Genomic DNA, 25,612 nt, shown 5'->3' with positions numbered 1-25,612 from the left:
GGGTGGCATCCACACAGGGAAGGCCTGAGGCCGGGCGAGGCAGAGCATGGGCCTTGTGAGGCCCAAGGTTGCCCAGCCAAGGGCCCTGTGCCCACTTTGGAAAGCGCGCAGCTACCCACAGCAGCTTCCCACAGGCCTCGGCCGGCCTGCAAAATTTGCATGTCCACGCCCACCAGCAGCGCCAATCAGGGCCCTGCTTTCACTACTCTGCACGCAGCTCACATGGGGGGAAAGCCAGGGCTACAGCTAGCACACCAGAGGGCTTGGCAGGTCGAAATCGGGCCCAAAAGCAGATCTGTCAGGCCCTCCAAACTGTGCGCAAGCAAAGGCTACGGCAAGCAGAGAAGAGGGCTTGCCAGGCCGAAATCGGGCCCAGAAGCACGTTTCTAAGCCCTAACCCAGCATCCCCCAAGCTCGTCAATTCGCATATGTAATGGGCCCTCGCCCACTCCCCATTCCAGCCAGCTTACAGCACCCTGGACGGACGACAAGAAACGTCAAAGGGTGCTCCAGACTCCTTTTTATTTTTCTCTCCCTTTTTGTCTTTCTTGAAACCAGAGATCAGGGGAAAGCGCGAACGCAGTCCCCCACTACCAGAAATTATGCAGTCGAGTATCCCGCATTTGGGGACATCGCAGGGGTCAGCACATCCGAAGTGCAATGGATGAGCCTCACCCTGGGAGAACCACCTTTTTTTTTTTTTTTTTTTTTTTTTTTTTTTTTTTTTTTTGACCAAAAAGTTTTTTTATTAAAAACAATCAAGTCCGATCTGCATGGATTGGTCTTGACACCCAACTTATTAATGCAAAGTTTTACAACTAAGACAACAATCTAGGTTCTTCGAGCTTGCAGGAAAAGAGCTAAGGGGGTTAGTCTTGTACAAGTCGACGAGGCAGGGATTCGCCTGCCCCACCAGCCTACAAGGAGGAACAAACACCCATGAGCAGTCACATCTAGTAGCCCATCAAAACGGTTCAAATAATCTGTACCATGGGTGCTGTAGCGTAACACTTACAGGGGTGTAAGTGAGAGCAGAAATTTGGAGTGCTTTGGAGTAAAGGCAGGACTGTGGTCTTTGTGTATTGGGGAAACTTCATGCAATCCGCCCTCTTTTCCAGGGAGGTCACCTTAAAATGAACATTATATACATAAAATCAAAGCAGCAAGTTACAATAAAATAGCACCATAAACATTTTGTCCGATTTAGACATTCCAATACATCAGTATTCATTTCATACAAAACATTAAAATGCAATACATATATACAAATATGTGCAATAATTAGGGACTGCTTTTTCTTGTACAGTCTGGCTTTTAGTGAGTTTCCAAGAGCAAAGTTTCTTTGGCGAGGTTCTTCAGAGGTTAAAGTGAATTCAGAAATATCTTGACCTTTTCCAGTAAATCTTCCTGTTTAATCTTGTCATTTTTGAAGTCCTCATTAACGTCTAAGACCAAGATTGGAATATCCCGGAGGTTTTCAAAGTCAACATTCATGGTTCTTGAATGGAGCCACATTTCATGTTTGAAGTGAAGTTTTTCTAGATATTCCAGCTCAATTCCCTGCTCTTCTTCCCTGCCCCTATAGCGCAAACGTTCCATACATTTCTCAGGTGTACTTCTAAGGTAGATCATTCCATCCAGCTCGATCTCAGACTCAAATTGATTCAAAAGCCACGTATGCCAGTCCTGATAAATTGCCCATTCAGTTTCATTGATGTTCCCAGATTCAAACAAGTTGGACGCAAACACATACCGGTCACTGTAAACTGATCTTTCAAAAAATTGTACAGGTCGCTCAGCTTCTTGTAGTTTTGCTGACACCGGCTTTAACTGCGCCCTTACTCTACTCAAACAAGCATAGGTCTGGAAAGTGTAAGCCCATCGAGTAGGCTTATCGTACAGCATTTGGAGCAAGTTGCCACCACTTTTCTGAGAAGTTGAAAGTTCCTCGTGTTCATCTTCATTTGTTTGCACGTTGCACCACCTTGCGATAGGTTCAGGAATAATCTCCCACTCATCACTTGCTTTCTCCAGCATACGAACAAACGTAGATTTTCCAGCGGCGATGTTCCCCTCGATGGACAGCTTCCTGGACCGCTTGTCAAAGCTGCTCTCGAAAACTGGGCTGATGCACATCCTTTTCGGGGGTGTCGCCATGTCGGTGCTGTGAGGGGACCCTGCGTGCCGCTGCTCGCGTTAATGGTGCTCAGTTCACTGGGAGAACCACCTTCGTGATCATGGTGTCTCCCCTGCCAGGTAAGTATGAGTTGGAAGGGGACAGGGCGAGGGCGGCCCGCATGGCATCTCCCCGCAGAGCGAGGGTGGCATCCACACAGGGAAGGCCTGAGGCCGGGCGAGGCAGAGCATGGGCCTTGTGAGGCCCAAGGTTGCCCAGCCAAGGGCCCTGTGCCCACTTTGGAAAGCGCGCAGCTACCCACAGCAGCTTCCCACAGGCCTCGGCCGGCCTGCAAAATTTGCATGTCCACGCCCACCAGGGCCCTGCTTTCACTATACTGCACGCAGCTCACACGGGCGGGAAAGCCAGGGCTACAGCACTCACAGAAGGGGGCTTGCCAGGTCGATTTTGGGCCCAGAAGCAGAGATTTGGGGCTTTTGATGCTCAAGACCTGCCACTGAAGCCAACTCTAGAGTAGGCAGTGACCTGTTGCCTGGCTAGGCCCCAGTTGACTGCTTGTGGCTGAAAGTCAGAGACAAAGCGGCCAGCAAGCGAGCAGGGGTTCTCGCCCCGAGCCCCTCACGCCTTCCCGAACGCTCCCAAACGCAGCAGAACCCTCGCCGGGCAGAGCCCTCGCCGGGCCACAGCCTGGGGTTCTCAGCCAGAGTCTGGGCCCGGGAAGGCTAGGGTGAGGCAAGTGGCTGGCAGCCAGGCCACAGCCCCAGGGCTGGCGATCGAAAGGAGCAGACATGTCACCTGGCCAGGGCCTACTGCCCTGTCTCTGGATAGGTCCCCAGAGTGGGAGGCTTCAACTATCCCATCATTCCCCAGGCTCAGCACTTTGCATGCTATCCCCTCTTGCCCACGCCCCCTTCCAATCCAGCCGCAGCACCCTGGACAGACCACAGAAGACGACGAAAGGTGCTCCAGACTCCTTTTTATTTTTCTCTCCCTTTTTGTCTTTCTTGAAACCAGAGATCAGGGGAAAGCGCGAACGCAGTCCCCCACTACCAGAAATTATGCAGTCGAGTATCCCGCATTTGGGGACATCGCAGGGGTCAGCACATCCGAAGTGCAATGGATGAGCCTCACCCTGGGAGAACCACCTTCGTGATCATGGTGTCTCCCCTGCCAGGTAAGTATGAGTTGGAAGGGGACAGGGCGAGGGCGGCCCGCATGGCATCTCCCCGCAGAGCGAGGGTGGCATCCACACAGGGAAGGCCTGAGGCCGGGCGAGGCAGAGCATGGGCCTTGTGAGGCCCAAGGTTGCCCAGCCAAGGGCCCTGTGCCCACTTTGGAAAGCGCGCAGCTACCCACAGCAGCTTCCCACAGGCCTCGGCCGGCCTGCAAAATTTGCATGTCCACGCCCACCAGGGCCCTGCTTTCACTATACTGCACGCAGCTCACACGGGCGGGAAAGCCAGGGCTACAGCACTCACAGAAGGGGGCTTGCCAGGTCGATTTTGGGCCCAGAAGCAGAGATTTGGGGCTTTTGATGCTCAAGACCTGCCACTGAAGCCAACTCTAGAGTAGGCAGTGACCTGTTGCCTGGCTAGGCCCCAGTTGACTGCTTGTGGCTGAAAGTCAGAGACAAAGCGGCCAGCAAGCGAGCAGGGGTTCTCGCCCCGAGCCCCTCACGCCTTCCCGAACGCTCCCAAACGCAGCAGAACCCTCGCCGGGCAGAGCCCTCGCCGGGCCACAGCCTGGGGTTCTCAGCCAGAGTCTGGGCCCGGGAAGGCTAGGGTGAGGCAAGTGGCTGGCAGCCAGGCCACAGCCCCAGGGCTGGCGATCGAAAGGAGCAGACATGTCACCTGGCCAGGGCCTACTGCCCTGTCTCTGGATAGGTCCCCAGAGTGGGAGGCTTCAACTATCCCATCATTCCCCAGGCTCAGCACTTTGCATGCTATCCCCTCTTGCCCACGCCCCCTTCCAATCCAGCCGCAGCACCCTGGACAGACCACAGAAGACGACGAAAGGTGCTCCAGACTCCTTTTTATTTTTCTCTCCCTTTTTGTCTTTCTTGAAACCAGAGATCAGGGGAAAGCGCGAACGCAGTCCCCCACTACCAGAAATTATGCAGTCGAGTATCCCGCATTTGGGGACATCGCAGGGGTCAGCACATCCGAAGTGCAATGGATGAGCCTCACCCTGGGAGAACCACCTTCGTGATCATGGTGTCTCCCCTGCCAGGTAAGTATGAGTTGGAAGGGGACAGGGCGAGGGCGGCCCGCATGGCATCTCCCCGCAGAGCGAGGGTGGCATCCACACAGGGAAGGCCTGAGGCCGGGCGAGGCAGAGCATGGGCCTTGTGAGGCCCAAGGTTGCCCAGCCAAGGGCCCTGTGCCCACTTTGGAAAGCGCGCAGCTACCCACAGCAGCTTCCCACAGGCCTCGGCCGGCCTGCAAAATTTGCATGTCCACGCCCACCAGGGCCCTGCTTTCACTATACTGCACGCAGCTCACACGGGCGGGAAAGCCAGGGCTACAGCACTCACAGAAGGGGGCTTGCCAGGTCGATTTTGGGCCCAGAAGCAGAGATTTGGGGCTTTTGATGCTCAAGACCTGCCACTGAAGCCAACTCTAGAGTAGGCAGTGACCTGTTGCCTGGCTAGGCCCCAGTTGACTGCTTGTGGCTGAAAGTCAGAGACAAAGCGGCCAGCAAGCGAGCAGGGGTTCTCGCCCCGAGCCCCTCACGCCTTCCCGAACGCTCCCAAACGCAGCAGAACCCTCGCCGGGCAGAGCCCTCGCCGGGCCACAGCCTGGGGTTCTCAGCCAGAGTCTGGGCCCGGGAAGGCTAGGGTGAGGCAAGTGGCTGGCAGCCAGGCCACAGCCCCAGGGCTGGCGATCGAAAGGAGCAGACATGTCACCTGGCCAGGGCCTACTGCCCTGTCTCTGGATAGGTCCCCAGAGTGGGAGGCTTCAACTATCCCATCATTCCCCAGGCTCAGCACTTTGCATGCTATCCCCTCTTGCCCACGCCCCCTTCCAATCCAGCCGCAGCACCCTGGACAGACCACAGAAGACGACGAAAGGTGCTCCAGACTCCTTTTTATTTTTCTCTCCCTTTTTGTCTTTCTTGAAACCAGAGATCAGGGGAAAGCGCGAACGCAGTCCCCCACTACCAGAAATTATGCAGTCGAGTATCCCGCATTTGGGGACATCGCAGGGGTCAGCACATCCGAAGTGCAATGGATGAGCCTCACCCTGGGAGAACCACCTTCGTGATCATGGTGTCTCCCCTGCCAGGTAAGTATGAGTTGGAAGGGGACAGGGCGAGGGCGGCCCGCATGGCATCTCCCCGCAGAGCGAGGGTGGCATCCACACAGGGAAGGCCTGAGGCCGGGCGAGGCAGAGCATGGGCCTTGTGAGGCCCAAGGTTGCCCAGCCAAGGGCCCTGTGCCCACTTTGGAAAGCGCGCAGCTACCCACAGCAGCTTCCCACAGGCCTCGGCCGGCCTGCAAAATTTGCATGTCCACGCCCACCAGGGCCCTGCTTTCACTATACTGCACGCAGCTCACACGGGCGGGAAAGCCAGGGCTACAGCACTCACAGAAGGGGGCTTGCCAGGTCGATTTTGGGCCCAGAAGCAGAGATTTGGGGCTTTTGATGCTCAAGACCTGCCACTGAAGCCAACTCTAGAGTAGGCAGTGACCTGTTGCCTGGCTAGGCCCCAGTTGACTGCTTGTGGCTGAAAGTCAGAGACAAAGCGGCCAGCAAGCGAGCAGGGGTTCTCGCCCCGAGCCCCTCACGCCTTCCCGAACGCTCCCAAACGCAGCAGAACCCTCGCCGGGCAGAGCCCTCGCCGGGCCACAGCCTGGGGTTCTCAGCCAGAGTCTGGGCCCGGGAAGGCTAGGGTGAGGCAAGTGGCTGGCAGCCAGGCCACAGCCCCAGGGCTGGCGATCGAAAGGAGCAGACATGTCACCTGGCCAGGGCCTACTGCCCTGTCTCTGGATAGGTCCCCAGAGTGGGAGGCTTCAACTATCCCATCATTCCCCAGGCTCAGCACTTTGCATGCTATCCCCTCTTGCCCACGCCCCCTTCCAATCCAGCCGCAGCACCCTGGACAGACCACAGAAGACGACGAAAGGTGCTCCAGACTCCTTTTTATTTTTCTCTCCCTTTTTGTCTTTCTTGAAACCAGAGATCAGGGGAAAGCGCGAACGCAGTCCCCCACTACCAGAAATTATGCAGTCGAGTATCCCGCATTTGGGGACATCGCAGGGGTCAGCACATCCGAAGTGCAATGGATGAGCCTCACCCTGGGAGAACCACCTTCGTGATCATGGTGTCTCCCCTGCCAGGTAAGTATGAGTTGGAAGGGGACAGGGCGAGGGCGGCCCGCATGGCATCTCCCCGCAGAGCGAGGGTGGCATCCACACAGGGAAGGCCTGAGGCCGGGCGAGGCAGAGCATGGGCCTTGTGAGGCCCAAGGTTGCCCAGCCAAGGGCCCTGTGCCCACTTTGGAAAGCGCGCAGCTACCCACAGCAGCTTCCCACAGGCCTCGGCCGGCCTGCAAAATTTGCATGTCCACGCCCACCAGGGCCCTGCTTTCACTATACTGCACGCAGCTCACACGGGCGGGAAAGCCAGGGCTACAGCACTCACAGAAGGGGGCTTGCCAGGTCGATTTTGGGCCCAGAAGCAGAGATTTGGGGCTTTTGATGCTCAAGACCTGCCACTGAAGCCAACTCTAGAGTAGGCAGTGACCTGTTGCCTGGCTAGGCCCCAGTTGACTGCTTGTGGCTGAAAGTCAGAGACAAAGCGGCCAGCAAGCGAGCAGGGGTTCTCGCCCCGAGCCCCTCACGCCTTCCCGAACGCTCCCAAACGCAGCAGAACCCTCGCCGGGCAGAGCCCTCGCCGGGCCACAGCCTGGGGTTCTCAGCCAGAGTCTGGGCCCGGGAAGGCTAGGGTGAGGCAAGTGGCTGGCAGCCAGGCCACAGCCCCAGGGCTGGCGATCGAAAGGAGCAGACATGTCACCTGGCCAGGGCCTACTGCCCTGTCTCTGGATAGGTCCCCAGAGTGGGAGGCTTCAACTATCCCATCATTCCCCAGGCTCAGCACTTTGCATGCTATCCCCTCTTGCCCACGCCCCCTTCCAATCCAGCCGCAGCACCCTGGACAGACCACAGAAGACGACGAAAGGTGCTCCAGACTCCTTTTTATTTTTCTCTCCCTTTTTGTCTTTCTTGAAACCAGAGATCAGGGGAAAGCGCGAACGCAGTCCCCCACTACCAGAAATTATGCAGTCGAGTATCCCGCATTTGGGGACATCGCAGGGGTCAGCACATCCGAAGTGCAATGGATGAGCCTCACCCTGGGAGAACCACCTTCGTGATCATGGTGTCTCCCCTGCCAGGTAAGTATGAGTTGGAAGGGGACAGGGCGAGGGCGGCCCGCATGGCATCTCCCCGCAGAGCGAGGGTGGCATCCACACAGGGAAGGCCTGAGGCCGGGCGAGGCAGAGCATGGGCCTTGTGAGGCCCAAGGTTGCCCAGCCAAGGGCCCTGTGCCCACTTTGGAAAGCGCGCAGCTACCCACAGCAGCTTCCCACAGGCCTCGGCCGGCCTGCAAAATTTGCATGTCCACGCCCACCAGCAGCGCCAATCAGGGCCCTGCTTTCACTACTCTGCACGCAGCTCACATGGGGGGAAAGCCAGGGCTACAGCTAGCACACCAGAGGGCTTGGCAGGTCGAAATCGGGCCCAAAAGCAGATCTGTCAGGCCCTCCAAACTGTGCGCAAGCAAAGGCTACGGCAAGCAGAGAAGAGGGCTTGCCAGGCCGAAATCGGGCCCAGAAGCACGTTTCTAAGCCCTAACCCAGCATCCCCCAAGCTCGTCAATTCGCATATGTAATGGGCCCTCGCCCACTCCCCATTCCAGCCAGCTTACAGCACCCTGGACGGACGACAAGAAACGTCAAAGGGTGCTCCAGACTCCTTTTTATTTTTCTCTCCCTTTTTGTCTTTCTTGAAACCAGAGATCAGGGGAAAGCGCGAACGCAGTCCCCCACTACCAGAAATTATGCAGTCGAGTATCCCGCATTTGGGGACATCGCAGGGGTCAGCACATCCGAAGTGCAATGGATGAGCCTCACCCTGGGAGAACCACCTTCGTGATCATGGTGTCTCCCCTGCCAGGTAAGTATGAGTTGGAAGGGGACAGGGCGAGGGCGGCCCGCATGGCATCTCCCCGCAGAGCGAGGGTGGCATCCACACAGGGAAGGCCTGAGGCCGGGCGAGGCAGAGCATGGGCCTTGTGAGGCCCAAGGTTGCCCAGCCAAGGGCCCTGTGCCCACTTTGGAAAGCGCGCAGCTACCCACAGCAGCTTCCCACAGGCCTCGGCCGGCCTGCAAAATTTGCATGTCCACGCCCACCAGGGCCCTGCTTTCACTATACTGCACGCAGCTCACACGGGCGGGAAAGCCAGGGCTACAGCACTCACAGAAGGGGGCTTGCCAGGTCGATTTTGGGCCCAGAAGCAGAGATTTGGGGCTTTTGATGCTCAAGACCTGCCACTGAAGCCAACTCTAGAGTAGGCAGTGACCTGTTGCCTGGCTAGGCCCCAGTTGACTGCTTGTGGCTGAAAGTCAGAGACAAAGCGGCCAGCAAGCGAGCAGGGGTTCTCGCCCCGAGCCCCTCACGCCTTCCCGAACGCTCCCAAACGCAGCAGAACCCTCGCCGGGCAGAGCCCTCGCCGGGCCACAGCCTGGGGTTCTCAGCCAGAGTCTGGGCCCGGGAAGGCTAGGGTGAGGCAAGTGGCTGGCAGCCAGGCCACAGCCCCAGGGCTGGCGATCGAAAGGAGCAGACATGTCACCTGGCCAGGGCCTACTGCCCTGTCTCTGGATAGGTCCCCAGAGTGGGAGGCTTCAACTATCCCATCATTCCCCAGGCTCAGCACTTTGCATGCTATCCCCTCTTGCCCACGCCCCCTTCCAATCCAGCCGCAGCACCCTGGACAGACCACAGAAGACGACGAAAGGTGCTCCAGACTCCTTTTTATTTTTCTCTCCCTTTTTGTCTTTCTTGAAACCAGAGATCAGGGGAAAGCGCGAACGCAGTCCCCCACTACCAGAAATTATGCAGTCGAGTATCCCGCATTTGGGGACATCGCAGGGGTCAGCACATCCGAAGTGCAATGGATGAGTGTTGTACAGTGCTTGGCTTCTTTCCCTGGCCAGCACTCTAGAACCCTTCATAAGTTCTGTGTTCTGGAGCGCTCCTTCGCCCTGTTGGCAGTTGGAGCTCGGGTTGGACTGGGGACTGACCTACCTACATCTGTGCTGCAATAAAGCTCAAGCTTTACTTACCTCATTGTGGAGCCTTCTTCATTTACAACACTTGGCGACTTGGACTTGTGGAGTGTCCAACCCCTTCTTCTCCACGTATTGCTGCAGCTGCAAGAAACTCCTACAGAGCGGTAGACTCAGAATCCCCTCAAGAACCCCGTGTGCACAGCGAGGAACGAGGACGCAGACGGCTGCTTGGAAAGAAAAAACTTGATTTATTCAGGAATCTTGCCTTCGGAGGACTTCTGGTTCACTAAGCCACGTCACCGCAACTGACTATTATCACGGTGAGTCGCTTAGCAACACGCGTCAGCAACACTACACCATACAAGCGTCACCAGAAGACTAACGCTTAGCAACGAGCGTTAGCAACGCAACACGCGCCAGCAGCGGCAGCGTCATAGAAGCGCAAATCCTGACAGTGTCTGCGCAGGCTCTAACGACATAACGCAGACAACGGAAGTTACTGCTTGACAACCGGAAGCTGCGTCATTGAAACGCAAGCTAAAGCATCACTGGAACGCATCGCTACAGCGAACCTGCGTCTTTGAAAATAAATCTCGTTCAGAAGCGGAAAACTTTAGCGCACATACCCTCGCTATAGTAACCATTGCAAACGTCTTACACACGACGTTTTCGGACATTTTGCCTTGATTTAGATATTTTGGTTCTCCACAGATACGCTCCTGTTTGAGCGCTAAGCATCTACTTGTTGCTGATATTGGCTCTTCACCCCAGTTCTCCTTCATCATAAACGTAAGCCTATATTATAAAAAAATTTTTTTCTGGTTAAATTTGGAGTGTTTACGAGTTTACTATTTGTGCAGTCAGTGAACATGGCCCAAGCTATCAATGTCGCCCTACCTCCTCAATTCTTATCAGAGCCTGGCATACCTCAGATAGCTTGGGAAGACTGGATAGTAATGTTTTATAATTACATTGAAGCTCTAGACGGCGAAGATTATTCACCCAAACGGAAAAAAGCATTACTCATGACCACATTGGGTAAAGAAGGGCAACGTTTATTTAGGTATTTGCCTCAAGTACTACCTGTAGGCTCACAAGCTGACTTTGACGAATTTAAGGAAGCAATAGCAAGGTTGGAGACCCGTTTTGGCAAGGAGGAAAACCTTATTCTCCAAAGATTTAAATTTTATAAAAATAAACAATTGCCTGAGGAGAGCATTGATGAATTCGTAGCGAGATTGCGAGAGTTATCTATCAAATGTAACTTTGGCCAGATGGCTGACGAACTAATCAGAGACCAGCTAGTCGTTCAAGCCAATAATAGAAAAGTACAAGAACGTTTATGGGCGGCAAAGAATCCAAGTTTAAAAGATGCCATAGAGCTTGCTAAGATTGTAGAAGAAAGCGAAAAGTGTATGAAGGAACTGCAGAAAAGTAGTTTGGAGACCAAAGTAGCAGAAATTTCTCATAAGAGTATACATAGCGAAAATAGTGACGACGAAGCTACTGCCATCGCAATTGTTAGAAAGAAGGGTTATGTCCTTCAGAAAAAGAACACACAACAATCTTACTATACCAAGAATAATCAAAAGATTTGTTCGAGGTGTGGTAGTTTTTCCCATCCCTCTGATGGTAAATTTTGCTTTGCAAATAACAAGGAATGTCTAAAGTGTGGTAAGACTGGACATTTCGCAAAAATGTGTAGGAACAAGAACAATTCAAGAGTTACAGTTGTGAACGAAAGTGATGAATTGAGACGTGATGTCAACAAAACCCTAGTCCTGACTGACACAGTGTGTGCGTGTGATAACCAGAGAAGTAATCCATATAAAGATGAATTTGGTATTGATGGAAAAGTGATTACACTCATGGTAGATACAGGTTCAAAATGGACTATAATTCCCAATTCCCTGATGAAAAGTGTGTGGGGCGAAAGAGTGTTGAAAAAGTGTGACATTTTCCCATCTGGATACCAGGGGGAGAAAATCGATATACTGGGTTTTTTCGAAGCTGAAATTAGTTTCAAAGGAAGATTGGCATGTGGTAAGATTTACATATCTGCTGATGGTCCGGCAATCTTAGGCCGTCACCAACAATATGATCTGCACATAGTGGTTGATCCTAGATCCGATAATCCCATCGCTATTGTTGAAACCCCATCCATAGAGGTCATTTTAACTAAATATAAAAATGTTTTTAGAGATGAGTTGGGTGAACTCATTGGGTATTCGCATCGTATAGTCCTCAAGGACGGCAGCTCACCCGTACAGCACAAAGTAAGGAGAGTGCCCTTTGCCCTACGAGATGAGGTCAAAGCTACTATTGAAGAGATGCTCCAAGGGGGAATCATCGAACCCGTCGAGGCGTCTCCTTGGGTTTCGCCCGTTGTGATCTCGCAGAAACCGGACAACAAGATCAGGTTCTGTGTGGATCTTCGTTCCCTTAACAAGTGTGTAGTAGCAGATGTATTCCCTCTACCCAACATAGGAGAATTGGTATCAACTCTCAAAGGGGCAAAGTTCTTCAGTAAGTTGGACCTCAAACATGCCTATCATCAAATTTGTTTGGACGAAAGCTCCAAACATTTAACTGCGTTCATCACCAGTGAGGGCACATTTCAATTCACCAGGCTACCCTTTGGGCTAGTTTCAGCTGCTAGTGTGTTCCAGAGACTCGTTTCTGAAGTCTTCAAAGGTCTTGATAAGGTACTATATTTTCAAGACGATATCTTGATTTATGGTAATTCCCTGCAAGAACACAACAAAATTTTACAGGATGTGTTAATCAGAGTGGATGAGGCTGGTTTGACTCTAAGAAAGGAAAAATGTGCTTTTCTCTTAAGAGAAATTGAGTACCTAGGATTTTGCTTATCTGAAGAAGGTATTAAACCTAAGAAAAATTTACTAGAAGCCATTGAGTTGGCACCCTCCCCAGTTGACAAAGATCAGCTTCGCTCTTTTATGGGTTTGATCGAGTTTTACTCGAAATTCGTAAGAGACTTCTCATCCAAGACTGCTTCCCTGAGATCCTTACTCAAAAAAGGTGTAAAATTTAATTGGACCTCTGAACATGAGTCCTGTTTTAGATTCATCAAAGGTGAACTCAAATCGGCCAATGTGCTCACTCCTTTTGACACTGCTCGACCCTCCATTCTCATGGTTGATGCCAGTGCCATTGGTCTTGGTGCAGTCCTCTTACAAAGGCATGGTAGTGCTGAAAAAACCATTGCTTTCGCGTCTAGACCCCTATCCTCCTCTGAGTCTAACTACTCGGTAATTGAGCGTGAAGCTCTTGCCGCGGTCTGGGGAACAAGCTACTTTCGAACATATCTATGGGGTTACAAGTTTGTTCTACGTACAGACCATAAGCCCTTGCTAAATGTGTTAGCTCCTGGTGGGGCTGGCAAGGGTTCCCCGAGATTGGCGAGACTGGCTTCCCGTTTGCAGGATTATCAGTGTGAGATCGAATTTGTTCATGGGTGGAGGAATGTCCAAGCAGATTGTTTGTCCAGACTTCCCATTCCTTCCACTGATTCTGACTCGGTACTCCCGTCAGATGATCTTGCGGTTGCAGTGATGGAGGATGTTTTGTCAGTGAGCGGTGGTTCATTTTCTCGTGATGAATGGTCCAAAGGCATGACTGAGGATTTAACCTTGAAGGCTGTCATCAGGCTTGTGTCCAATGGTACTAGGAGGGAAAGTACTGTTAGTCCTTCAATCAGACCCTTCCTAAAAATCTTGGATGAATTCTCTTTGGAGGGTAAAGATGTTTTGATGCGAGGTGACCGTTTTGTCCCTCCCTTTTCACTAAGGAAAAGGATCTTAGACTTGGCTCATGAAGGGCACTTGGGTCAAAGTTTGACCCAACGCCGCGTCAAACTGAACTTTTGGTGGCCCTCTATCGACAACGATGCAGTGGATTGTGTTACAAAGTGTAGTTTCTGCAAGGAGGGGGAGAAACGCCTCAAGGTATTGGGCTCTCAGTCCTCGCAAAAAATTGCTTTTGAAAATACTCCCTGGCATAGTGTTTGTATTGATTTCATAGGACCTATGAATGAACTACCTATTGATTATCGTTTTGCAATTGTTTTAATTGATTGCTTCTCCAAGTGGCTGTGTGTTCAGTTCGTAAAGGAAATCACCACTGATGTCACCATTAAGTTTTTGAAAAGCACTTTTATCAATGAGGGGTACCCTTCTGTTCTCATTTCAGATAATGGGACTCAACTCACGTCTTTGAAGATGACTAACTTTGTGAATGAGTGTGGTATCAGACATCAGAAGACCAGTCTTTACAATCCACAGGGCAATGGCATATGCGAAAGGGTGAATCGCCTTGTCAAGGGTATAATTCAGATGTTTGTTGAATCTGGCTGTTTCTCTATAGAGCGTGTCCAGGAATTAGTCTGGGCTTACCGCTCCACACCCCATAAGAGTGGTGAAAAGTCTCCCTTTGAACTTATGCGTGGTCGCGCGCCCGTAGGCAAATTGACCCCTGCATGGCTAAAAAGTTCAAATGGCAATGTCCCTTCAATTCATGACAACATTCCCTTGCCCATTTCCGTTGGTGACCTGGTTAAGGTTAAGCCAGGCAGATTTGCCAAAGGTCTCAGTAAATTTAGGGGGCCCTACAAAGTCAAGAGGGTTTTCCCTCACTTTATTGTTCTGACTAATGGTGAAAGTTGGAATTACCGGAGGGTGGCCCTCTACCAGAAACGCCAAGACTGTTCTTCTGATGGCCTACTCCCGGCTCATAATGATGGTTGTAATGGATACTTACTGTCGTCTGGTAACTCTACCCTGCCCATGCCGTTGCCGACTGAACGGGGGGAGGTGGGTGGTGGTGATGCTTCTACCTCTTTGTGTACTTCTGCTTCACTTGTTTCTGCTTCCGTTCCTGCTCCTTTCTCCTCTCCCTTGGCTGACGTTGGTTTAAGGAGCTCCCGCTCTCGTCGCCCTCCCACATACTTGAATGACTATGTACATTAGGATGTTTTCTTTTATGTGTTTGCTTTCCTTGCAACGAGGGGAGATATGTTGTACAGTGCTTGGCTTCTTTCCCTGGCCAGCACTCTAGAACCCTTCATAAGTTCTGTGTTCTGGAGCGCTCCTTCGCCCTGTTGGCAGTTGGAGCTCGGGTTGGACTGGGGACTGACCTACCTACATCTGTGCTGCAATAAAGCTCAAGCTTTACTTACCTCATTGTGGAGCCTTCTTCATTTACAACAATGAGCCTCACCCTGGGAGAACCACCTTCGTGATCATGGTGTCTCCCCTGCCAGGTAAGTATGAGTTGGAAGGGGACAGGGCGAGGGCGGCCCGCATGGCATCTCCCCGCAGAGCGAGGGTGGCATCCACACAGGGAAGGCCTGAGGCCGGGCGAGGCAGAGCATGGGCCTTGTGAGGCCCAAGGTTGCCCAGCCAAGGGCCCTGTGCCCACTTTGGAAAGCGCGCAGCTACCCACAGCAGCTTCCCACAGGCCTCGGCCGGCCTGCAAAATTTGCATGTCCACGCCCACCAGCAGCGCCAATCAGGGCCCTGCTTTCACTACTCTGCACGCAGCTCACATGGGGGGAAAGCCAGGGCTACAGCTAGCACACCAGAGGGCTTGGCAGGTCGAAATCGGGCCCAAAAGCAGATCTGTCAGGCCCTCCAAACTGTGCGCAAGCAAAGGCTACGGCAAGCAGAGAAGAGGGCTTGCCAGGCCGAAATCGGGCCCAGAAGCACGTTTCTAAGCCCTAACCCAGCATCCCCCAAGCTCGTCAATTCGCATATGTAATGGGCCCTCGCCCACTCCCCATTCCAGCCAGCTTACAGCACCCTGGACGGACGACAAGAAACGTCAAAGGGTGCTCCAGACTCCTTTTTATTTTTCTCTCCCTTTTTGTCTTTCTTGAAACCAGAGATCAGGGGAAAGCGCGAACGCAGTCCCCCACTACCAGAAATTATGCAGTCGAGTATCCCGCATTTGGGGACATCGCAGGGGTCAGCACATCCGAAGTGCAATGGATGAGCCTCACCCTGGGAGAACCACCTTTTTTTTTTTTTTTTTTTTTTTTTTTTTTTTTTTTTTGACCAAAAAGTTTTTTTATTAAAAACAATCAAGTCCGATCTGCATGGATTGGTCTTGACACCCAACTTATTAATGCAAAGTTTTACAACTAAGACAACAATCTAGGTTCTTCGAGCTTGCAGGAAAAGAGCTAAGGGGGTTAGTCTTGTACAAGTCGACGAGGCAGGGATTCGCCTGCCCCACCAGCCTACAAGGAGGAACAAACACCCATGAGCAGTCACATCTAGTAGCCCATCAAAACGGTTCAAATAATCTGTACCATGGGTGCTGTAGCGTAACACTTACAGGGGTGTAAGTGAGAGCAGAAATTTGGAGTGCTTTGGAGTAAAGGCAGGACTGTGGTCTTTGTGTATTGGGGAAACTTCATGCAATCCGCCCTCTTTTCCAGGGAGGTCACCTTAAAATGAACATTATATACATAAAATCAAAGCAGCAAGTTACAATAAAATAGCACCATAAACATTTTGTCCGATTTAGACATTCCAATACATCAGTATTCATTTCATACAAAACATTAAAATGCAATACATATATACAAATATGTGCAATAATTAGGGACTGCTTTTTCTTGTACAGTCTGGCTTTTAGTGAGTTTCCAAGAGCAAAGTTTCTTTGGCGAGGTTCTTCAGAGGTTAAAGTGAATTCAGAAATATCTTGACCTTTTCCAGTAAATCTTCCTGTTTAATCTTGTCATTTTTGAAGTCCTCATTAACGTCTAAGACCAAGATTGGAATATCCCGGAGGTTTTCAAAGTCAACATTCATGGTTCTTGAATGGAGCCACATTTCATGTTTGAAGTGAAGTTTTTCTAGATATTCCAGCTCAATTCCCTGCTCTTCTTCCCTGCCCCTATAGCGCAAACGTTCCATACATTTCTCAGGTGTACTTCTAAGGTAGATCATTCCATCCAGCTCGATCTCAGACTCAAATTGATTCAAAAGCCACGTATGCCAGTCCTGATAAATTGCCCATTCAGTTTCATTGATGTTCCCAGATTCAAACAAGTTGGACGCAAACACATACCGGTCACTGTAAACTGATCTTTCAAAAAATTGTACAGGTCGCTCAGCTTCTTGTAGTTTTGCTGACACCGGCTTTAACTGCGCCCTTACTCTACTCAAACAAGCATAGGTCTGGAAAGTGTAAGCCCATCGAGTAGGCTTATCGTACAGCATTTGGAGCAAGTTGCCACCACTTTTCTGAGAAGTTGAAAGTTCCTCGTGTTCATCTTCATTTGTTTGCACGTTGCACCACCTTGCGATAGGTTCAGGAATAATCTCCCACTCATCACTTGCTTTCTCCAGCATACGAACAAACGTAGATTTTCCAGCGGCGATGTTCCCCTCGATGGACAGCTTCCTGGACCGCTTGTCAAAGCTGCTCTCGAAAACTGGGCTGATGCACATCCTTTTCGGGGGTGTCGCCATGTCGGTGCTGTGAGGGGACCCTGCGTGCCGCTGCTCGCGTTAATGGTGCTCAGTTCACTGGGAGAACCACCTTCGTGATCATGGTGTCTCCCCTGCCAGGTAAGTATGAGTTGGAAGGGGACAGGGCGAGGGCGGCCCGCATGGCATCTCCCCGCAGAGCGAGGGTGGCATCCACACAGGGAAGGCCTGAGGCCGGGCGAGGCAGAGCATGGGCCTTGTGAGGCCCAAGGTTGCCCAGCCAAGGGCCCTGTGCCCACTTTGGAAAGCGCGCAGCTACCCACAGCAGCTTCCCACAGGCCTCGGCCGGCCTGCAAAATTTGCATGTCCACGCCCACCAGGGCCCTGCTTTCACTATACTGCACGCAGCTCACACGGGCGGGAAAGCCAGGGCTACAGCACTCACAGAAGGGGGCTTGCCAGGTCGATTTTGGGCCCAGAAGCAGAGATTTGGGGCTTTTGATGCTCAAGACCTGCCACTGAAGCCAACTCTAGAGTAGGCAGTGACCTGTTGCCTGGCTAGGCCCCAGTTGACTGCTTGTGGCTGAAAGTCAGAGACAAAGCGGCCAGCAAGCGAGCAGGGGTTCTCGCCCCGAGCCCCTCACGCCTTCCCGAACGCTCCCAAACGCAGCAGAACCCTCGCCGGGCAGAGCCCTCGCCGGGCCACAGCCTGGGGTTCTCAGCCAGAGTCTGGGCCCGGGAAGGCTAGGGTGAGGCAAGTGGCTGGCAGCCAGGCCACAGCCCCAGGGCTGGCGATCGAAAGGAGCAGACATGTCACCTGGCCAGGGCCTACTGCCCTGTCTCTGGATAGGTCCCCAGAGTGGGAGGCTTCAACTATCCCATCATTCCCCAGGCTCAGCACTTTGCATGCTATCCCCTCTTGCCCACGCCCCCTTCCAATCCAGCCGCAGCACCCTGGACAGACCACAGAAGACGACGAAAGGTGCTCCAGACTCCTTTTTATTTTTCTCTCCCTTTTTGTCTTTCTTGAAACCAGAGATCAGGGGAAAGCGCGAACGCAGTCCCCCACTACCAGAAATTATGCAGTCGAGTATCCCGCATTTGGGGACATCGCAGGGGTCAGCACATCCGAAGTGCAATGGATGAGCCTCACCCTGGGAGAACCACCTTCGTGATCATGGTGTCTCCCCTGCCAGGTAAGTATGAGTTGGAAGGGGACAGGGCGAGGGCGGCCCGCATGGCATCTCCCCGCAGAGCGAGGGTGGCATCCACACAGGGAAGGCCTGAGGCCGGGCGAGGCAGAGCATGGGCCTTGTGAGGCCCAAGGTTGCCCAGCCAAGGGCCCTGTGCCCACTTTGGAAAGCGCGCAGCTACCCACAGCAGCTTCCCACAGGCCTCGGCCGGCCTGCAAAATTTGCATGTCCACGCCCACCAGGGCCCTGCTTTCACTATACTGCACGCAGCTCACACGGGCGGGAAAGCCAGGGCTACAGCACTCACAGAAGGGGGCTTGCCAGGTCGATTTTGGGCCCAGAAGCAGAGATTTGGGGCTTTTGATGCTCAAGACCTGCCACTGAAGCCAACTCTAGAGTAGGCAGTGACCTGTTGCCTGGCTAGGCCCCAGTTGACTGCTTGTGGCTGAAAGTCAGAGACAAAGCGGCCAGCAAGCGAGCAGGGGTTCTCGCCCCGAGCCCCTCACGCCTTCCCGAACGCTCCCAAACGCAGCAGAACCCTCGCCGGGCAGAGCCCTCGCCGGGCCACAGCCTGGGGTTCTCAGCCAGAGTCTGGGCCCGGGAAGGCTAGGGTGAGGCAAGTGGCTGGCAGCCAGGCCACAGCCCCAGGGCTGGCGATCGAAAGGAGCAGACATGTCACCTGGCCAGGGCCTACTGCCCTGTCTCTGGATAGGTCCCCAGAGTGGGAGGCTTCAACTATCCCATCATTCCCCAGGCTCAGCACTTTGCATGCTATCCCCTCTTGCCCACGCCCCCTTCCAATCCAGCCGCAGCACCCTGGACAGACCACAGAAGACGACGAAAGGTGCTCCAGACTCCTTTTTATTTTTCTCTCCCTTTTTGTCTTTCTTGAAACCAGAGATCAGGGGAAAGCGCGAACGCAGTCCCCCACTACCAGAAATTATGCAGTCGAGTATCCCGCATTTGGGGACATCGCAGGGGTCAGCACATCCGAAGTGCAATGGATGAGCCTCACCCTGGGAGAACCACCTTCGTGATCATGGTGTCTCCCCTGCCAGGTAAGTATGAGTTGGAAGGGGACAGGGCGAGGGCGGCCCGCATGGCATCTCCCCGCAGAGCGAGGGTGGCATCCACACAGGGAAGGCCTGAGGCCGGGCGAGGCAGAGCATGGGCCTTGTGAGGCCCAAGGTTGCCCAGCCAAGGGCCCTGTGCCCACTTTGGAAAGCGCGCAGCTACCCACAGCAGCTTCCCACAGGCCTCGGCCGGCCTGCAAAATTTGCATGTCCACGCCCACCAGGGCCCTGCTTTCACTATACTGCACGCAGCTCACACGGGCGGGAAAGCCAGGGCTACAGCACTCACAGAAGGGGGCTTGCCAGGTCGATTTTGGGCCCAGAAGCAGAGATTTGGGGCTTTTGATGCTCAAGACCTGCCACTGAAGCCAACTCTAGAGTAGGCAGTGACCTGTTGCCTGGCTAGGCCCCAGTTGACTGCTTGTGGCTGAAAGTCAGAGACAAAGCGGCCAGCAAGCGAGCAGGGGTTCTCGCCCCGAGCCCCTCACGCCTTCCCGAACGCTCCCAAACGCAGCAGAACCCTCGCCGGGCAGAGCCCTCGCCGGGCCACAGCCTGGGGTTCTCAGCCAGAGTCTGGGCCCGGGAAGGCTAGGGTGAGGCAAGTGGCTGGCAGCCAGGCCACAGCCCCAGGGCTGGCGATCGAAAGGAGCAGACATGTCACCTGGCCAGGGCCTACTGCCCTGTCTCTGGATAGGTCCCCAGAGTGGGAGGCTTCAACTATCCCATCATTCCCCAGGCTCAGCACTTTGCATGCTATCCCCTCTTGCCCACGCCCCCTTCCAATCCAGCCGCAGCACCCTGGACAGACCACAGAAGACGACGAAAGGTGCTCCAGACTCCTTTTTATTTTTCTCTCCCTTTTTGTCTTTCTTGAAACCAGAGATCAGGGGAAAGCGCGAACGCAGTCCCCCACTACCAGAAATTATGCAGTCGAGTATCCCGCATTTGGGGACATCGCAGGGGTCAGCACATCCGAAGTGCAATGGATGAGCCTCACCCTGGGAGAACCACCTTCGTGATCATGGTGTCTCCCCTGCCAGGTAAGTATGAGTTGGAAGGGGACAGGGCGAGGGCGGCCCGCATGGCATCTCCCCGCAGAGCGAGGGTGGCATCCACACAGGGAAGGCCTGAGGCCGGGCGAGGCAGAGCATGGGCCTTGTGAGGCCCAAGGTTGCCCAGCCAAGGGCCCTGTGCCCACTTTGGAAAGCGCGCAGCTACCCACAGCAGCTTCCCACAGGCCTCGGCCGGCCTGCAAAATTTGCATGTCCACGCCCACCAGGGCCCTGCTTTCACTATACTGCACGCAGCTCACACGGGCGGGAAAGCCAGGGCTACAGCACTCACAGAAGGGGGCTTGCCAGGTCGATTTTGGGCCCAGAAGCAGAGATTTGGGGCTTTTGATGCTCAAGACCTGCCACTGAAGCCAACTCTAGAGTAGGCAGTGACCTGTTGCCTGGCTAGGCCCCAGTTGACTGCTTGTGGCTGAAAGTCAGAGACAAAGCGGCCAGCAAGCGAGCAGGGGTTCTCGCCCCGAGCCCCTCACGCCTTCCCGAACGCTCCCAAACGCAGCAGAACCCTCGCCGGGCAGAGCCCTCGCCGGGCCACAGCCTGGGGTTCTCAGCCAGAGTCTGGGCCCGGGAAGGCTAGGGTGAGGCAAGTGGCTGGCAGCCAGGCCACAGCCCCAGGGCTGGCGATCGAAAGGAGCAGACATGTCACCTGGCCAGGGCCTACTGCCCTGTCTCTGGATAGGTCCCCAGAGTGGGAGGCTTCAACTATCCCATCATTCCCCAGGCTCAGCACTTTGCATGCTATCCCCTCTTGCCCACGCCCCCTTCCAATCCAGCCGCAGCACCCTGGACAGACCACAGAAGACGACGAAAGGTGCTCCAGACTCCTTTTTATTTTTCTCTCCCTTTTTGTCTTTCTTGAAACCAGAGATCAGGGGAAAGCGCGAACGCAGTCCCCCACTACCAGAAATTATGCAGTCGAGTATCCCGCATTTGGGGACATCGCAGGGGTCAGCACATCCGAAGTGCAATGGATGAGCCTCACCCTGGGAGAACCACCTTCGTGATCATGGTGTCTCCCCTGCCAGGTAAGTATGAGTTGGAAGGGGACAGGGCGAGGGCGGCCCGCATGGCATCTCCCCGCAGAGCGAGGGTGGCATCCACACAGGGAAGGCCTGAGGCCGGGCGAGGCAGAGCATGGGCCTTGTGAGGCCCAAGGTTGCCCAGCCAAGGGCCCTGTGCCCACTTTGGAAAGCGCGCAGCTACCCACAGCAGCTTCCCACAGGCCTCGGCCGGCCTGCAAAATTTGCATGTCCACGCCCACCAGCAGCGCCAATCAGGGCCCTGCTTTCACTACTCTGCACGCAGCTCACATGGGGGGAAAGCCAGGGCTACAGCTAGCACACCAGAGGGCTTGGCAGGTCGAAATCGGGCCCAAAAGCAGATCTGTCAGGCCCTCCAAACTGTGCGCAAGCAAAGGCTACGGCAAGCAGAGAAGAGGGCTTGCCAGGCCGAAATCGGGCCCAGAAGCACGTTTCTAAGCCCTAACCCAGCATCCCCCAAGCTCGTCAATTCGCATATGTAATGGGCCCTCGCCCACTCCCCATTCCAGCCAGCTTACAGCACCCTGGACGGACGACAAGAAACGTCAAAGGGTGCTCCAGACTCCTTTTTATTTTTCTCTCCCTTTTTGTCTTTCTTGAAACCAGAGATCAGGGGAAAGCGCGAACGCAGTCCCCCACTACCAGAAATTATGCAGTCGAGTATCCCGCATTTGGGGACATCGCAGGGGTCAGCACATCCGAAGTGCAATGGATGAGCCTCACCCTGGGAGAACCACCTTCGTGATCATGGTGTCTCCCCTGCCAGGTAAGTATGAGTTGGAAGGGGACAGGGCGAGGGCGGCCCGCATGGCATCTCCCCGCAGAGCGAGGGTGGCATCCACACAGGGAAGGCCTGAGGCCGGGCGAGGCAGAGCATGGGCCTTGTGAGGCCCAAGGTTGCCCAGCCAAGGGCCCTGTGCCCACTTTGGAAAGCGCGCAGCTACCCACAGCAGCTTCCCACAGGCCTCGGCCGGCCTGCAAAATTTGCATGTCCACGCCCACCAGGGCCCTGCTTTCACTATACTGCACGCAGCTCACACGGGCGGGAAAGCCAGGGCTACAGCACTCACAGAAGGGGGCTTGCCAGGTCGATTTTGGGCCCAGAAGCAGAGATTTGGGGCTTTTGATGCTCAAGACCTGCCACTGAAGCCAACTCTAGAGTAGGCAGTGACCTGTTGCCTGGCTAGGCCCCAGTTGACTGCTTGTGGCTGAAAGTCAGAGACAAAGCGGCCAGCAAGCGAGCAGGGGTTCTCGCCCCGAGCCCCTCACGCCTTCCCGAACGCTCCCAAACGCAGCAGAACCCTCGCCGGGCAGAGCCCTCGCCGGGCCACAGCCTGGGGTTCTCAGCCAGAGTCTGGGCCCGGGAAGGCTAGGGTGAGGCAAGTGGCTGGCAGCCAGGCCACAGCCCCAGGGCTGGCGATCGAAAGGAGCAGACATGTCACCTGGCCAGGGCCTACTGCCCTGTCTCTGGATAGGTCCCCAGAGTGGGAGGCTTCAACTATCCCATCATTCCCCAGGCTCAGCACTTTGCATGCTATCCCCTCTTGCCCACGCCCCCTTCCAATCCAGCCGCAGCACCCTGGAAGACCACAGAAGACGACGAAAGGTGCTCCAGACTCCTTTTTATTTTTCTCTCCCTTTTTGTCTTTCTTGAAACCAGAGATCAGGGGAAAGCGCGAACGCAGTCCCCCACTACCAGAAATTATGCAGTCGAGTATCCCGCATTTGGGGACATCGCAGGGGTCAGCACATCCGAAGTGCAATGGATGAGCCTCACCCTGGGAGAAACACCTTCGTGATCATGGTGTCTCCCCTGCCAGGTAAGTATGAGTTGGAAGGGGACAGGGCGAGGGCGGCCCGCATGGCATCTCCCCGCAGAGCGAGGGTGGCATCCACACAGGGAAGGCCTGAGGCCGGGCGAGGCAGAGCATGGGCCTTGTGAGGCCCAAGGTTGCCCAGCCAAGGGCCCTGTGCCCACTTTGGAAAGCGCGCAGCTACCCACAGCAGCTTCCCACAGGCCTCGGCCGGCCTGCAAAATTTGCATGTCCACGCCCACCAGCAGCGCCAATCAGGGCCCTGCTTTCACTACTCTGCACGCAGCTCACATGGGGGGAAAGCCAGGGCTACAGCTAGCACACCAGAGGGCTTGGCAGGTCGAAATCGGGCCCAAAAGCAGATCTGTCAGGCCCTCCAAACTGTGCGCAAGCAAAGGCTACGGCAAGCAGAGAAGAGGGCTTGCCAGGCCGAAATCGGGCCCAGAAGCACGTTTCTAAGCCCTAACCCAGCATCCCCCAAGCTCGTCAATTCGCATATGTAATGGGCCCTCGCCCACTCCCCATTCCAGCCAGCTTACAGCACCCTGGACGGACGACAAGAAACGTCAAAGGGTGCTCCAGACTCCTTTTTATTTTTCTCTCCCTTTTTGTCTTTCTTGAAACCAGAGATCAGGGGAAAGCGCGAACGCAGTCCCCCACTACCAGAAATTATGCAGTCGAGTATCCCGCATTTGGGGACATCGCAGGGGTCAGCACATCCGAAGTGCAATGGATGAGCCTCACCCTGGGAGAACCACCTTTTTTTTTTTTTTTTTTTTTTTTTTTTTTTTTTTTTTTTTGACCAAAAAGTTTTTTTATTAAAAACAATCAAGTCCGATCTGCATGGATTGGTCTTGACACCCAACTTATTAATGCAAAGTTTTACAACTAAGACAACAATCTAGGTTCTTCGAGCTTGCAGGAAAAGAGCTAAGGGGGTTAGTCTTGTACAAGTCGACGAGGCAGGGATTCGCCTGCCCCACCAGCCTACAAGGAGGAACAAACACCCATGAGCAGTCACATCTAGTAGCCCATCAAAACGGTTCAAATAATCTGTACCATGGGTGCTGTAGCGTAACACTTACAGGGGTGTAAGTGAGAGCAGAAATTTGGAGTGCTTTGGAGTAAAGGCAGGACTGTGGTCTTTGTGTATTGGGGAAACTTCATGCAATCCGCCCTCTTTTCCAGGGAGGTCACCTTAAAATGAACATTATATACATAAAATCAAAGCAGCAAGTTACAATAAAATAGCACCATAAACATTTTGTCCGATTTAGACATTCCAATACATCAGTATTCATTTCATACAAAACATTAAAATGCAATACATATATACAAATATGTGCAATAATTAGGGACTGCTTTTTCTTGTACAGTCTGGCTTTTAGTGAGTTTCCAAGAGCAAAGTTTCTTTGGCGAGGTTCTTCAGAGGTTAAAGTGAATTCAGAAATATCTTGACCTTTTCCAGTAAATCTTCCTGTTTAATCTTGTCATTTTTGAAGTCCTCATTAACGTCTAAGACCAAGATTGGAATATCCCGGAGGTTTTCAAAGTCAACATTCATGGTTCTTGAATGGAGCCACATTTCATGTTTGAAGTGAAGTTTTTCTAGATATTCCAGCTCAATTCCCTGCTCTTCTTCCCTGCCCCTATAGCGCAAACGTTCCATACATTTCTCAGGTGTACTTCTAAGGTAGATCATTCCATCCAGCTCGATCTCAGACTCAAATTGATTCAAAAGCCACGTATGCCAGTCCTGATAAATTGCCCATTCAGTTTCATTGATGTTCCCAGATTCAAACAAGTTGGACGCAAACACATACCGGTCACTGTAAACTGATCTTTCAAAAAATTGTACAGGTCGCTCAGCTTCTTGTAGTTTTGCTGACACCGGCTTTAACTGCGCCCTTACTCTACTCAAACAAGCATAGGTCTGGAAAGTGTAAGCCCATCGAGTAGGCTTATCGTACAGCATTTGGAGCAAGTTGCCACCACTTTTCTGAGAAGTTGAAAGTTCCTCGTGTTCATCTTCATTTGTTTGCACGTTGCACCACCTTGCGATAGGTTCAGGAATAATCTCCCACTCATCACTTGCTTTCTCCAGCATACGAACAAACGTAGATTTTCCAGCGGCGATGTTCCCCTCGATGGACAGCTTCCTGGACCGCTTGTCAAAGCTGCTCTCGAAAACTGGGCTGATGCACATCCTTTTCGGGGGTGTCGCCATGTCGGTGCTGTGAGGGGACCCTGCGTGCCGCTGCTCGCGTTAATGGTGCTCAGTTCACTGGGAGAACCACCTTCGTGATCATGGTGTCTCCCCTGCCAGGTAAGTATGAGTTGGAAGGGGACAGGGCGAGGGCGGCCCGCATGGCATCTCCCCGCAGAGCGAGGGTGGCATCCACACAGGGAAGGCCTGAGGCCGGGCGAGGCAGAGCATGGGCCTTGTGAGGCCCAAGGTTGCCCAGCCAAGGGCCCTGTGCCCACTTTGGAAAGCGCGCAGCTACCCACAGCAGCTTCCCACAGGCCTCGGCCGGCCTG

General features: G+C 53.7%; 13 non-coding genes and 6 pseudogenes across 16 annotated transcripts; all 19 read right to left on the bottom strand.

Annotated features, from left to right (window-relative positions):
* Positions 1-562: 562 nt before the first annotated feature.
* LOC144820501 (U1 spliceosomal RNA) lies at positions 563-700 on the bottom strand (annotated as a pseudogene).
* LOC144818062 (deoxycytidine kinase 2 pseudogene) lies at positions 701-2,212 on the bottom strand (annotated as a pseudogene). The gene has a single exon (XR_013607028.1). The product of XR_013607028.1 is annotated as a deoxycytidine kinase 2 pseudogene (transcript).
* Positions 2,213-3,155: 943 nt separating this feature from the next.
* Positions 3,156-3,319, bottom strand: LOC144821183 (U1 spliceosomal RNA). Its single transcript, XR_013608283.1, has one exon. It is a non-coding gene; the product is annotated as a U1 spliceosomal RNA (small nuclear RNA).
* Positions 3,320-4,210: 891 nt separating this feature from the next.
* Positions 4,211-4,374, bottom strand: LOC144821182 (U1 spliceosomal RNA). Its single transcript, XR_013608282.1, has one exon. It is a non-coding gene; the product is annotated as a U1 spliceosomal RNA (small nuclear RNA).
* Positions 4,375-5,265: 891 nt separating this feature from the next.
* On the bottom strand, positions 5,266-5,429 carry LOC144821181 (U1 spliceosomal RNA). The gene has a single exon (XR_013608281.1). It is a non-coding gene; the product is annotated as a U1 spliceosomal RNA (small nuclear RNA).
* Positions 5,430-6,320: 891 nt separating this feature from the next.
* Positions 6,321-6,484, bottom strand: LOC144821180 (U1 spliceosomal RNA). The gene has a single exon (XR_013608280.1). It is a non-coding gene; the product is annotated as a U1 spliceosomal RNA (small nuclear RNA).
* An 891-nt stretch (positions 6,485-7,375) lies between these two features.
* Positions 7,376-7,539, bottom strand: LOC144821179 (U1 spliceosomal RNA). The gene has a single exon (XR_013608279.1). It is a non-coding gene; the product is annotated as a U1 spliceosomal RNA (small nuclear RNA).
* Positions 7,540-8,156: 617 nt separating this feature from the next.
* LOC144821178 (U1 spliceosomal RNA) lies at positions 8,157-8,320 on the bottom strand. Its single transcript, XR_013608278.1, has one exon. It is a non-coding gene; the product is annotated as a U1 spliceosomal RNA (small nuclear RNA).
* Positions 8,321-9,211: 891 nt separating this feature from the next.
* Positions 9,212-9,376, bottom strand: LOC144820517 (U1 spliceosomal RNA). Its single transcript, XR_013607821.1, has one exon. It is a non-coding gene; the product is annotated as a U1 spliceosomal RNA (small nuclear RNA).
* Positions 9,377-15,333: 5,957 nt separating this feature from the next.
* On the bottom strand, positions 15,334-15,471 carry LOC144820500 (U1 spliceosomal RNA; annotated as a pseudogene).
* LOC144818061 (deoxycytidine kinase 2 pseudogene) lies at positions 15,470-16,981 on the bottom strand (annotated as a pseudogene). Its single transcript, XR_013607027.1, has one exon. The product of XR_013607027.1 is annotated as a deoxycytidine kinase 2 pseudogene (transcript).
* Positions 16,982-17,924: 943 nt separating this feature from the next.
* On the bottom strand, positions 17,925-18,088 carry LOC144821177 (U1 spliceosomal RNA). The gene has a single exon (XR_013608277.1). It is a non-coding gene; the product is annotated as a U1 spliceosomal RNA (small nuclear RNA).
* Positions 18,089-18,979: 891 nt separating this feature from the next.
* On the bottom strand, positions 18,980-19,143 carry LOC144821176 (U1 spliceosomal RNA). The gene has a single exon (XR_013608276.1). It is a non-coding gene; the product is annotated as a U1 spliceosomal RNA (small nuclear RNA).
* An 891-nt stretch (positions 19,144-20,034) lies between these two features.
* Positions 20,035-20,198, bottom strand: LOC144821175 (U1 spliceosomal RNA). Its single transcript, XR_013608275.1, has one exon. It is a non-coding gene; the product is annotated as a U1 spliceosomal RNA (small nuclear RNA).
* Positions 20,199-21,089: 891 nt separating this feature from the next.
* Positions 21,090-21,253, bottom strand: LOC144821174 (U1 spliceosomal RNA). Its single transcript, XR_013608274.1, has one exon. It is a non-coding gene; the product is annotated as a U1 spliceosomal RNA (small nuclear RNA).
* Positions 21,254-21,870: 617 nt separating this feature from the next.
* On the bottom strand, positions 21,871-22,034 carry LOC144821173 (U1 spliceosomal RNA). Its single transcript, XR_013608273.1, has one exon. It is a non-coding gene; the product is annotated as a U1 spliceosomal RNA (small nuclear RNA).
* An 890-nt stretch (positions 22,035-22,924) lies between these two features.
* On the bottom strand, positions 22,925-23,088 carry LOC144820474 (U1 spliceosomal RNA). Its single transcript, XR_013607801.1, has one exon. It is a non-coding gene; the product is annotated as a U1 spliceosomal RNA (small nuclear RNA).
* Positions 23,089-23,705: 617 nt separating this feature from the next.
* On the bottom strand, positions 23,706-23,843 carry LOC144820499 (U1 spliceosomal RNA; annotated as a pseudogene).
* Position 23,844: 1 nt separating this feature from the next.
* On the bottom strand, positions 23,845-25,356 carry LOC144818060 (deoxycytidine kinase 2 pseudogene; annotated as a pseudogene). The gene has a single exon (XR_013607026.1). The product of XR_013607026.1 is annotated as a deoxycytidine kinase 2 pseudogene (transcript).
* Between the last annotated feature and the right edge of the window lie 256 nt (positions 25,357-25,612).

Source organism: Lissotriton helveticus, chromosome 2_1 (genome assembly GCF_964261635.1).
Source record: "Lissotriton helveticus chromosome 2_1, aLisHel1.1, whole genome shotgun sequence".
In the NCBI taxonomy this organism is placed as follows: domain Eukaryota; kingdom Metazoa; phylum Chordata; class Amphibia; order Caudata; family Salamandridae; genus Lissotriton; species Lissotriton helveticus.
Note: the sequence above shows the minus strand (reverse complement) of the source record. Positions and strands in the feature narration are given on the sequence as shown.